The sequence below is a fragment of the Taurulus bubalis genome (genome assembly GCF_910589615.1).
Source record: "Taurulus bubalis genome assembly, chromosome: 16".
Taxonomy (NCBI): domain Eukaryota; kingdom Metazoa; phylum Chordata; class Actinopteri; order Perciformes; family Cottidae; genus Taurulus; species Taurulus bubalis.
In genome coordinates this window covers 20,845,259-20,857,559 of record NC_136604.1, presented here as the reverse complement: position 1 = coordinate 20,857,559, position 12,301 = coordinate 20,845,259, and positions in this window count along the sequence as shown.

Here is a 12,301-nt window from a genome sequence, read left to right as displayed (position 1 = left end):
TGCCTTCCACTGACTGCAACTGATGACTGAAACGGAGGACATTTAATGTACGCAGCAGACCATAAGCTCAGATATAAGCTGTCTTACTGCCAGATGTGACCTACAGAGGAAAGGCTGAGCGGTCGGGTCGGGGGGGTTGCGGCCGGCCTTCATCAGAGTGAAACAACATCACGAAGAAACTCAGCACGTGTGTCTGCAACGACTTGTTTTGTGTGATTAGATACAACCCACAATTAGCTACCCCCCCCCCCTCCCAGAAGATAATGGGCTGTGAGGTGTCGCAAAACACACTTCATTCAAAATTTCATACCGTAAAAGTCGGGTTACACGCCGCTACTACCGTCGGTCAGTGTCCCTGTTTGCTCCCCGCTGTAGCCAGCTGGCGCTCATGCTAGTTCCCCGCTAACTTCCGCTAGCTCCCCGACAACCACCAAAGGTAGCCCTGGCTCGACACCCGACTTGGGCAGAGGGGACGCGGGCAATAGCAGCAGCAGCGAGGAGCTAGCAACAGGAGCGGGGAGCTAGCAGCAGGAGCGAGGAGCTAGCTTGTGCTGCTCCTAGCTTGGTACAGCGGGACACTGACCGGAGGTAGGAGCTGCTTGTAACCCGACTTTTACGGTACAATCGAACAAAAAACTAAATCCATCAAGCGTGAGTGGCGACAATGAATGATGAGCAACGAGGATTAAAGCAATAAAAGTACACAAACTGTTGCCCCCCCCCATCCTCACTGTGGGCGCAGAGTAGCGGCTACATGTCAGCGATGCACTCAGCAGGGCTATCAGTAGCAGCCGTAGCAGTTAAGAGCAGTAAGTCAGCAGGTAGTCGGCGGCTGAATAAAACAGGGAATAAAATGTGTTTTTGAGAAGTCACGACAACCACGGGAGGTTCTTGAAACATGTTGGACCACAAACGGTTACATTACATGCAGTGCGCTGCAGCAGAAGGGGAGATTAGCCGCGGACAGACAGACTCACGGACCCCTCCCAACCGCATTATAGGGATAATATATATATATATATAAATATAAAAAGAAAGACAGATGGAGAGGAAAAGTAGCACTTGCTCCAAAAAGACAAAGATATTGGAGCGTGTTGTTTTCCGTCTGCTGGGTTACAAAGCAGAGTGGCGATGTGTGACTCACCGCCTTGGCAGAGGCGCTGAGGGGAGCCTGCAGAGGGCCACCGGGCCACCAAGTGTTTTAGATCTGCTCCAAAACTCTCTTCTTGCTTTTTCTTTTTTTTTGCCTGTTCAAGCGCTGTAGCTTTTAAAACACTTTTTTTATTTTTTTTTTAAAGACACTTTTCTCAAAGTGCTGCAAAGTGTTTAATTGGGCATCGAGCTGACAATTCCTTTCAGAGTCTCTCTGTGCGGTTTGGAATTTAAAAAAAGGTAGACAGAGTTAATGACCTCGCTCCTGCATGTTGAGCTAATTTGTTTCAAACTCCTCATTGCCTTATAATGTGAATTGTCCTTTGGTTTAACCAATAGTCTGCTGCTTGTGTGCGTGTGTGTGTGTGTGTGTGTGTGTGTGTGTGTGTGTGTGTGTGTGTGTGTGTCTCACAAGCTATTGTGTTTATCTGTCTTATTTCGTTCTTGTGTTCTTTCGTGTCGGACAGTAAAATAACAGCTCCCGTCAAAAGTGAGAAACACAGTTTGATATTGTAACGCTTATCCACGGGAAAATAAATAACAGCCGTGGTTAATTATTAACAAACAGCTCATATGCATATGTTTGCCAGTGTTTTTCAGCATATGTTTGGCTCTCGGGTTGTTTTTTTCTGTCAATCCACCGTGTCTCTGCAATGTTTGCATTCATTGCCATGAGACTTATTGAAGATATTTATGGTAAATGTGCGATATAAAGCAATATGTATGCTTTATATCAGCATGTTGTGGCTGTAGACTCTTAATCAAACTGCTAAAGCAATGAAGAATTAAATAAAAAAAGGCTCATTTGCAATTGTAATTGAGTTCAGTGTCGTTAATCTGTAATGATTTCACTGCTAGAGTTTGTAGGCTGTAAACGTTTTAATGTGTTGATTCAGTCACACACACAATATAAAGTAGGTTGCTTTTTGTTTATCACGTTTTTAAATAATAAATTACTTAATTAATTAGCTTATGTGTTCTCAGGACAAAATATAAAAACATGTATCCGTATAGCTGCAGGATTTATTTCAGGTGTTTTCTTCAAATCCTCACCATTTAACTGAGGGAGCATCTGCTTCATAAACCAGAAGAACACCATGAACCCTCTCTTCTCTACATTTCTTTAAACATTGTACATCACTGGCTACCAAAAAACACCTTTCTCCAAATATAAAACGTACACGGCGGTTACCTCTGGCTGGAAATGCGTATTGACCTTTTCCCGTTTGTTTTCATGTGATTACCGCTGATGTTCCTTCGGCTTCGAACGCCAACCGTAGAACGGAAATAACTTCTTTTTCAGTTTTGACAAAGACGAACCTGCAGTAGAGGAATCTCTCTCTCTCTCTCTCTCTCTCTCTCTCTCTCTCTCTCTCTCTCTCTCTCTCTCTCTTTATTTCTCTCTCTCTCTTTTACTTGCTCAAATTCAAATTCAAAGTGCTTTATTGACATGAATGTTCAAAAAGAGACAATATTGCCAAAGCATTAAAATAACAACATTACAGATACAATCAACATTCAATTAACATCCGATACAATAAAATGATACAATACAATGATTAATGATTGTGTGTGTGCATGTGTGTGTTTGTGTGTGTGTGTGTGTGTGTGTGTGTGTGTCTCTCTCTCTCTCCCTTTCTCCCTCTCTCTATTTCTCTCTCTTTCATGATGTCTTTTAAAGTGCAACAAAGTTTCTTCTGGAAGGACTCACCCCCCCTGTTTGTATCCATGGCAACATATTACGCCTATCCCTTGAGAGAGATAAGATGAGGGATGGGAATAAGACATTGTGTGTGTGTGTGTGTGTGTGTGTGTGTGTGTGTGTGTGTGTGTGTGTGTGTGTGTGTGTGTGTGTGTTGCTCTCTCTCCCTCTCCCTCTCTCTCTCTTTCATGTTGATGTCTTTTAAAGTGCAACAAAGTTTCATCCCTGTGTTCGTATCCATGGCAACATATTAAGGCTAGCCCTTGACAGAGATAAGAGGAGGGATGGGAATAAGAGATTGTGTGTGTGTGTGTGTGTGTGTGTGTGTGTGTGTGTGTGTGTGTGTGTGTGTGTGTGTGTGTGTGAGGTAGTAGTAATCTATGGATTGGCCTTTTGCGAAATCTATTTTGTCAGCGACTAACCTCAACTGTGTTTCCATGGCGACCTCCTCCAGGATGCTGAAAGGTGGAAAGAGAGCAAAAGGAGGGAAACAATGCTGAGAGTGGACACATGGAGGGAAGTAACACGATACAGGCAGGGGAAGGAGGAGGAGAGGGAAAGGGAACGGCAACGAGGAGGAGGAGAAGGAGAAGGGAGCAAGTGGAGGGGTGAAGGAGAAGGGAGCAAGTGTAGGGGTGAAGGAGAAGGGAGCAAGTGGAGGGTTGAAGGAGAAAGGAGCAAGTGGAGGGGTGAAGGAGAAGGGAGCAAGTGAAGGGGTGAAGGAGAAAGGAGCAAGTGGAGGGGTGAAGGAGAAGGGAGCAAGTGGAGGGGTGAAGGAGAAGGGAGCAAGTAAAGGGGTGAAGGAGAAAGGAGCAAGTTGAGAGGGTGAAGGAGAAAGGAGCAAGTGGAGGGGTGAAGGAGAAGGGAGCAAGTGTAGGGGTGAAGGAGAAGGGAGCAAGTGTAGGGGTGAAGGAGAAGGGAGCAAGTGAAGGGGTGAAGGAGAAGGGAGCAAGTGAAGGGGTGAAGGAGAAGGGAGCAAGTGTAGGGGTGAAGGAGAAGGGAGCAAGTGGATGGGTGAAGGAGAAGGGAGCAAGTTGAGGGGTGAAGGAGAAGGGAGCAAGTGTAGGGGTGAAGGAGAAGGGAGCAAGTGAAGGGGTGAAGGAGAAGGGAGCAAGTGGAGGGGTGAAGGAGAAGGGAGCAAGTGGAGGGGGTGAAGGAGAAGGGAGCAAGTGAAGGGGTGAAGGAGAAAGGAGCAAGTGGAGGGGGTGAAGGAGAAGGGAGCAAGTGAAGGGGTGAAGGAGAAGGGAGCAAGTGAAGGGGTGAAGGAGAAAGGAGCAAGTGGAGGGGTGAAGGAGAAGGGAGCAAGTGGAGGGGTGAAGGAGAAGGGAGCAAGTGGAGGGGTGAAGGAGAAGGGAGCAAGTGAAGGGGTGAAGGAGAAGGGAGCAAGTGGAGGGGTGAAGGAGAAGGGAGCAAGTGGAGGGGTGAAGGAGAAAGGAGCAAGTGAAGGGGTGGAGGAGAAGGGAGCAAGTGAAGGGGTGAAGGAGAAGGGAGCAAGTGGAGGGGTGAAGGAGAAGGGAGCAAGTGGAGGGGGTGAAGGAGAAGGGAGCAAGTGAAGGGGTGAAGGAGAAGGGAGCAAGTGGAGGGGTGAAGGAGAAGGGAGCAAGTGGAGGGGTGAAGGAGAAAGGAGCAAGTGAAGGGGTGGAGGAGAAGGGAGCAAGTGAAGGGGTGAAGGAGAAGGGAGCAAGTGGAGGGGTGAAGGAGAAGGGAGCAAGTGGAGGGGGTGAAGGAGAAGGGAGCAAGTGAAGGGGTGAAGGAGAAGGGAGCAAGTGAAGGGGTGAAGGAGAAAGGAGCAAGTGGAGGGGTGAAGGAGAAGGGAGCAAGTGGAGGGGTGAAGGAGAAGGGAGCAAGTGGATGGGTGAAGGAGAAGGGAGCAAGTTGAGGGGTGAAGGAGAAGGGAGCAAGTGTAGGGGTGAAGGAGAAGGGAGCAAGTGAAGGGGTGAAGGAGAAGGGAGCAAGTGAAGGGGTGAAGGAGAAGGGAGCAAGTGGAGGGGTGAAGGAGAAGGGAGCAAGTGGAGGGGTGAAGGAGAAGGGAGCAAGTGGAGGGGTGAAGGAGAAGGGAGCAAGTGAAGGGGTGAAGGAGAAGGGAGCAAGTGGCGGGGGTGAAGGAGAAGGGAGCAAGTGAAGGGGTGAAGGAGAAAGGAGCAAGTGGAGGGGGTGAAGGAGAAGGGAGCAAGTGAAGGGGTGAAGGAGAAGGGAGCAAGTGGAGGGGTGAAGGAGAAAGGAGACGTTAACGAATAGGGACGCTGTCATTATAAATGCAGATGTCAGGGAAACAAACCCCGTCGGCCACATTGACTAAAAGCATCCCTCCTGTCTCGTGCACATGGAACAATTAAAAAGAGGAATTAATTCTCGCATAATTTCTATTTGTGCGATGTTTATTGCTTCATGTTGCAAATGTGCACATTACGCTCAGCAGAGTACAAAGAAGAATCTTTCCTCTAATTAAGGGTTTCACTCTGAGTGCAGCTGAGTCTCAACATTCAGAGAAAGAAGCAGCCATCCGCATGCATTGTGTCACAACTGTAATTTCTTCAATTATGTGTTGTGCACCCACACACACCCACACACACACACACACACACACACACACACACACACGAGTGAGCCTGACGAAACTGGATGCAATACATGGCTCGCTTCGGTGGCTTTAAAAATAAAAGAAACATGATTACAATAGTCAGCAACAGTCCTAATTACTATGTTGTATAACTTTGCATTACTTTTTTTTAGCTGTAGTTGGAAAACTTTAGAAGGAAATGTACAGAGCAATAATTAAATTGCGAAATCAGACACGCACCAGAGCTTTTTTCTTCAAACCTTTATATATATATATATATATATATATATATATATATATATATATATATATATATATATATATATACTTTCAACACACATTGAACGTTACCTGAGGAGCTTTACTTGCAGTTTTTTTCACGTTTTTTAAAACAGAGGAATGTGTCATTGTGAAATTTTAATTATTAAGTGTTATTCTAAAAGTGTTGGACACTTTAAAAACAACTGTGTTGTTATAATTGTTGTTTCTGTGAACCTGAATGCTGCTCCGTCTCTATAATGTAGCTTCATGGCATGAAAGTAACAAAAGAAACAAAGTAGCCAAAGCATCCAAATACAAAGAAACACAATAATTAATGTGAATATTAACACAACATTACGATTGTTATAATGATAAACAGATAGTTATATATTTACATTTCTAACAAACACACGTATATATATATATATATATATATATATATATATATATATATATATATATATATATATATATATATACATATATATGTATTTATATATATATATATATATATATTTATATATATATATATATATATTTATATATATATATATATATTTATATATATATATATATATATATATTTATATATATATATATATATTTATATATATATATTTATATATATATATATATATATATATATATATATATATATATATATATATATATATATATATATATATATATATATATACGTGTGTGTGTGTGTGTGTGTCATTCACTGTTCCTCAGGTAAAATTGGGCAGCAAGATAAACACATTTCATTAAGCTCATTGACATTTGTATATAACATATCACATTTTAGAGAGAAGAGCATCTCTCTAAAATGTGATATGTTAAATAAACTGTTGAACACGTGTTCTGTTCTCTATCTCTCTCTCACACACACACACACACACACACACACACACACACACACACACACACACACACACACACACACACGTCAGCCCGCGCTTTCTACCCATTAAAGGGGAGTTTTTTCCCGCCCCCGTCACACAAATACTTATTTACATGTCGGCTTCCTCTGGAAAATCTAAATCGTCTCTCGAAATGACATCACGAATACACCGAACTGAAAAAAGGCTCATATTTGAAACCCCACTGACAAAAAAAATCTGAATCGACCAAAGTTTGATATGAAGGAAAAATCCTTCGGGGGATAAAGCGCCGGGTAACGTAGTGTTCAGTTAATCAACACCTCCCTCAACGGCGACAGAAAAAGAAACGAACCATCTGCTGCAACGTCGGCGTAGCACTCGGGCTAATTAGGCTTAAGTGCTTATTCGGCGATATCTGCTGTGTTAATTTTTTACCAGACTGGTGAATGTCTTCGTGTCTTGCCAGTAAAATGTAGAGCTCGGTCTGTAATGGCACAGGAAAGGGGTCGGCTCCACCTCGGGCGATCCCAAGCTCTCTGGATTTGCAACAGGCGTCACGGCTGCTCCGGTCCACGGCCGCTGTAATCACTGATCTGAGAGATAATGTTCCCTCTAATGGCCGTGATGTGCACAGATGAGAGTCATCTATGTGTGTGTGTGTGTGTGTGTGTGTGCGCGCACGGTAGCATTGTATGTGCCGCTGACTTTTCCGTGCGTGTCGGGAATCGTGTGTGGGTTTTGTTTGTGTGGTTTTCATGAGCGTGTGTGTGTGTGTGTGTGTGTGTGTGTGTGTGTGTGTGTGTGTGTGTGTGTGTGTGTGTGTGTGTGACAATTAGGGAGGAGACGGACAGAATGGGTTTCCTGTCTGAACAATAAGAAGACACAGTCACTCAGTCACATGCACACACCAAAACAGACAAACACACACACACACACACACACACACACACACACACACACACACACACACACACACACACACACCAAATGTGACAAAATGTGTCATTTTTAACATTTCTATTTCTGGGTGTAAAGTACACAACATACAAATGTGTCATGAAGACGGCTGGATAAGTGGATTTGTTATACTGGGACATAGAGGCTGACTGGACTGGTTATACTGGGTTATAGAGGCTGAGTGGACTGGTTATACTGGGACATAGAGGCTGAGTGGACTGGTTATACTGGGTCATAGAGGCTGAGTGGACTGGTTATACTGGGTCATAGAGGCTGAGTGGACTGGTTATACTGGGTCATAGAGGCTGAGTGGACTGGTTATACTGGGACATAGAGGCTGAGTGGACTGGTTATACTGGGTCATAGAGGCTGAGTGGACTGGTTATACTGGGTCATAGAGGCTGAGTGGACTGGTTATACTGGGTCATAGAGGCTGAGTGGACTGGTTATACTGGGTCATAGAGGCTGAGTGGACTGGTTATACTGGGTTATAGAGGCTGAGTGGACTGGTTATACTGGGACATAGAGGCTGAGTGGACTGGTTATACTGGGTCATAGAGGCTGAGTGGACTGGTTATACTGGGTCATAGAGGCTGAGTGGACTGGTTATACTGGGACATAGAGGCTGAGTGGACTGGTTATAATGGAACATAGAGGCTGACTGGACTGGTTATACTGGGTTATAGAGGCTGAGTGGACTGGTTATACTGGGACATAGAGGCTGAGTGGACTGGTTATACTGGGTCATAGAGGCTGAGTGGACTGGTTATACTGGGTCATAGAGGCTGAGTGGACTGGTTATACTGGGTCATAGAGGCTGAGTGGACTGGTTATACTGGGACATAGAGGCTGAGTGGACTGGTTATACTGGGTCATAGAGGCTGAGTGGACTGGTTATACTGGGTCATAGAGGCTGAGTGGACTGGTTATACTGGGTCATAGAGGCTGAGTGGACTGGTTATACTGGGTCATAGAGGCTGAGTGGACTGGTTATACTGGGTCATAGAGGCTGAGTGGACTGGTTATACTGGAACAGAGAGGCTGAGTGGACTGGTTATACTGGGTCATAGAGGCTGAGTGGACTGGTTATACTGGGTCATAGAGGCTGAGTGGACTGGTTATACTGGAACATAGAGGCTGAGTGGACTGGTTATAATGGAACATAGAGGCTGAGTGGACTGGTTATACTGGGTCATAGAGGCTGAGTGGACTGGTTATACTGGAACAGAGAGGCTGAGTGGACTGGTTATACTGGGTCATAGAGGCTGAGTGGACTGGTTATACTGGGTCATAGAGGCTGAGTGGACTGGTTATACTGGAACATAGAGGCTGAGTGGACTGGTTATATTTTGCTTTGCAGACAGCAGATAGAATCAAGTCAAAGTTATTCATACAACCCCAATATCACAAATCCCTATTCGCCTCAGGTGGCTGTGTACAGCATGGACACACAACTCCTGCAGAGGAGAAAAACTCTGAGAAAAACAACCTTTAAACATGTAAGAAACATCAGGAGGAGAAACTGGAGAGGCGTCTTTCTCCCAGGACGCGCACACAGAAGAAACCCACGCAATAAAATCACAATACAGGAAACACATGAAACAAAATGGCACGAGGGAATGTATAAAGAATATATGGAAAAAGTGACTTTTTCAGGTGTCTGTAAAAGAGCTGGAGGCTGAGCCACACGACCTCCTCTCCACCGCGTCACATGACATGATGGGAGAGGACGGGCTGCTCAAACACACACACACACACACACACACACGCAGAAGGGAGAGTGAGGCATCACATCGTCATCGGAGTGACGTTCACGCAGGTGAGCGCGACAACAAGCTCACTGAACTCGCACTCGGAGTACGGATGAGAACGTAACAAGCGCTGCGTTGCCTAGCAACGTGCCATAACGGCAGCGTGTAAAATAAATAACAGCTGTACAGTCTCTCCTTTTGCTTTAATATATGCGTGTGTGGCTGCAGCCGCTGTGTGGTTTGTATTGCATTGGTGTATTTGGTGATGTTTAAATTCTGCTGTCCATCCCATAAACACGTGTTATTTGCTGTTTAATGTATGGAACCCAATGCTCGTCGCATCCATCGATTTTTTATTTATTCTTTTTTATTTATTCATTGTCATCAGGCTTGTAAAACAAACAAAATGTATTATTAAAATACTAAATCACACGACAGCATCGTCAAAATGAAACCTTTCAAATGCAGCAACACATTGTTCAAAATCAAAACAGGAGAATCCAAATTCCAATATATAATATGTACAGTATATGACAATGCAATGTAATTAAATAGATCGGGCCTATTGTCACTCACACCTCAGCTATCTGCCTAAAGATGTATGTTAACAGCAGTATTATGATACTGTAGCATTGTATAATGTAGAACTTCTATTAGGTTACAACCCTTTTACTTGAGTTCACTACTCTAGTCCTCCAACTGTGAGGACAAACTAAAATAACCCCAGTTTAGAGTGTTTTCTTCTCATCTGACTATTACCATAAAGACCTTTTCTCCTCACAAAGATAAATGAACGACATCTCGCACAGACAGACGTACGCAGACACAGTTAGAGGTATGAGTCACCGAGCAGCTGGAAAACATAAGCATGACAGATAAGAAGAGGGAAACAGACAGGTACAGAGATTTAGATCATGCACATTTCCAGAAAGGAGGAGGGAGCTTTACAGCCACGATGAAGGAATCAGAGATAAAGAGGTGAGGAGGAAAAGAGAGCCCAGAGGCGCGATTACCGAAGCTCTGATGGAGGTATATACTTCCTCGGGTCAGTGCAAATGGGCGGCATGTTGTCCCAACCAAGCAGATGAATCAGCCAGCTGTCACTCCAACGTCAACAACCAGTAAAACCCACCAGCTGTGCACGGTCACCCATTTACATGCATTCACACACAATCTCGAGGGCTCCTCGCTCCATCACTGCCACATTGAGGCTTTTCTCTCCTCGAGGTCCACCTGGCAGTACAGGGATCCAACCATGACTGATGGCCTGTCACACTCAAGGCAACACACACACACACACAAACACACACACACACACACACACACAGCAAATGAGCAGATGCACGGCTGTGCTGTAACGCAGTCCTGTCATGTTATTGAGGTCAGCGGGGTCTCTGCAGAATGTGTTTGTCGAGCTGAAAATGGTCCGTCGGTGTTGCGTTATGCAACTCCCTACAGGCACACGTTGTTTTTCAGTTTTTGTAAATTGATGCATTTTATCTCTGTATTCTTGGTTCATGTAATATGCACATTTCAAAAATAGCAGTTTCAATCAGTTTAGGAACAGTTACAAGTGGCATGTGACAGTGGTTGGTGTGAATTCTATGGAAGTAAAAGACAAAAATAAGATGAAAATGTCGCTGTGATAATAAAAATATCCCCATGGTAAGTCATAATTTTGAGATAAAAAGTCATAATTATGAGATAAAAAGTCATAATTATAAGATAGAAAGTCGAAATTATGAGATAGAAAGTCAAAAATATGAGATAGAAAGTTTAAATTATGAGATAGAAAGTTGTAATTATTAGATAGAAAGTCATAATTATGAGATAGAAAGTTGTAATTATTAGATAGAAAGTCATAATTATGAGATAGAAAGTCGAAATTATGAGATAGAAAGTCGTAATTATGAGATAGAAAGTCGAAATTATGTGATAGAAAGTCAAAATATGAGATAGAAAGTCGTAATTATTAGATAGAAAATCAAAAATATGAGATAGAAAGTTTAAATTATGAGATTGAAAGTCGTAATTATGAGATAGAAAGTTTAAATTATGAGATCGAAAGTCATAATTATGAGATCGAAAGTTTATATTATGAGATAGAAAGTTTAAATTATTAGATAGAAAGTCATAATTATGAGATAGAAAGTCAAAAATATGAGATAGAAAGTCGAAATTATGAGATAGAAAGTCAAAAATATGAGATAGAAAGTTTAAATTATGAGATAGAAAGTCATAATTATGAGATCGAAAGTTTAAATTATGAGATAGAAAGTTTAAATTTTTAGATAATTATGAGATAGAAAGTCAAAAATATGAGATAGAAAGTCGAAATTATGAGATAAAAAGTCATAATTACGAGATACAAAGTCGAAATTATGAGACAGTAGTAAGTATAGTAGATAGTAATTTTGACTTTCTATCTCATAATTATGACTTTTTATCTCATTATTTTCATTTTTTTTTCTTACACTGGCGGGAATGGGCTTCCATTAAACTCTTCTCTGACATAAGAACTAATAACTCTGTTGCAACACATTTCATTTTGTGACTTTATTTTTGCAACATTATGAAACAATGCCAATGGAAAGCAACTGCACTGGGTTGGACACACATTCCTACGGATCCACGTGACGATGCAACGGGCCGAGCAAGAGACTGAAGTTTACACAAACCAAAAAAAGAACGGACAATGAGCCTTTTTGGTCTTCAAACACCTTCTGTGACAGGAAGTGTTTGGCCCGGATCCATAATCTGGCCGGGGCTCTGCGGCACATTCCAGCCGGGTGGCTGAACACACAGAGCACACCTTGAGGCAATCACTAGCATGCACTCAGGGCCGCGTGCTCATCGATCAGCAGCTCATGATGTGATAAGTTCAACGCGCCGCTCGTGCAGTGGGCTCCACCTCACCCTGAGGAGGCATTAGTGAGAGGAGATGTTGAGTGAACTGAACTTTGACTCACAATAGATAATTAAACAGTGGAGGAGTAGGTTGTCCAGTTTCATTCAAAGGGAACTCTCGTTTCTT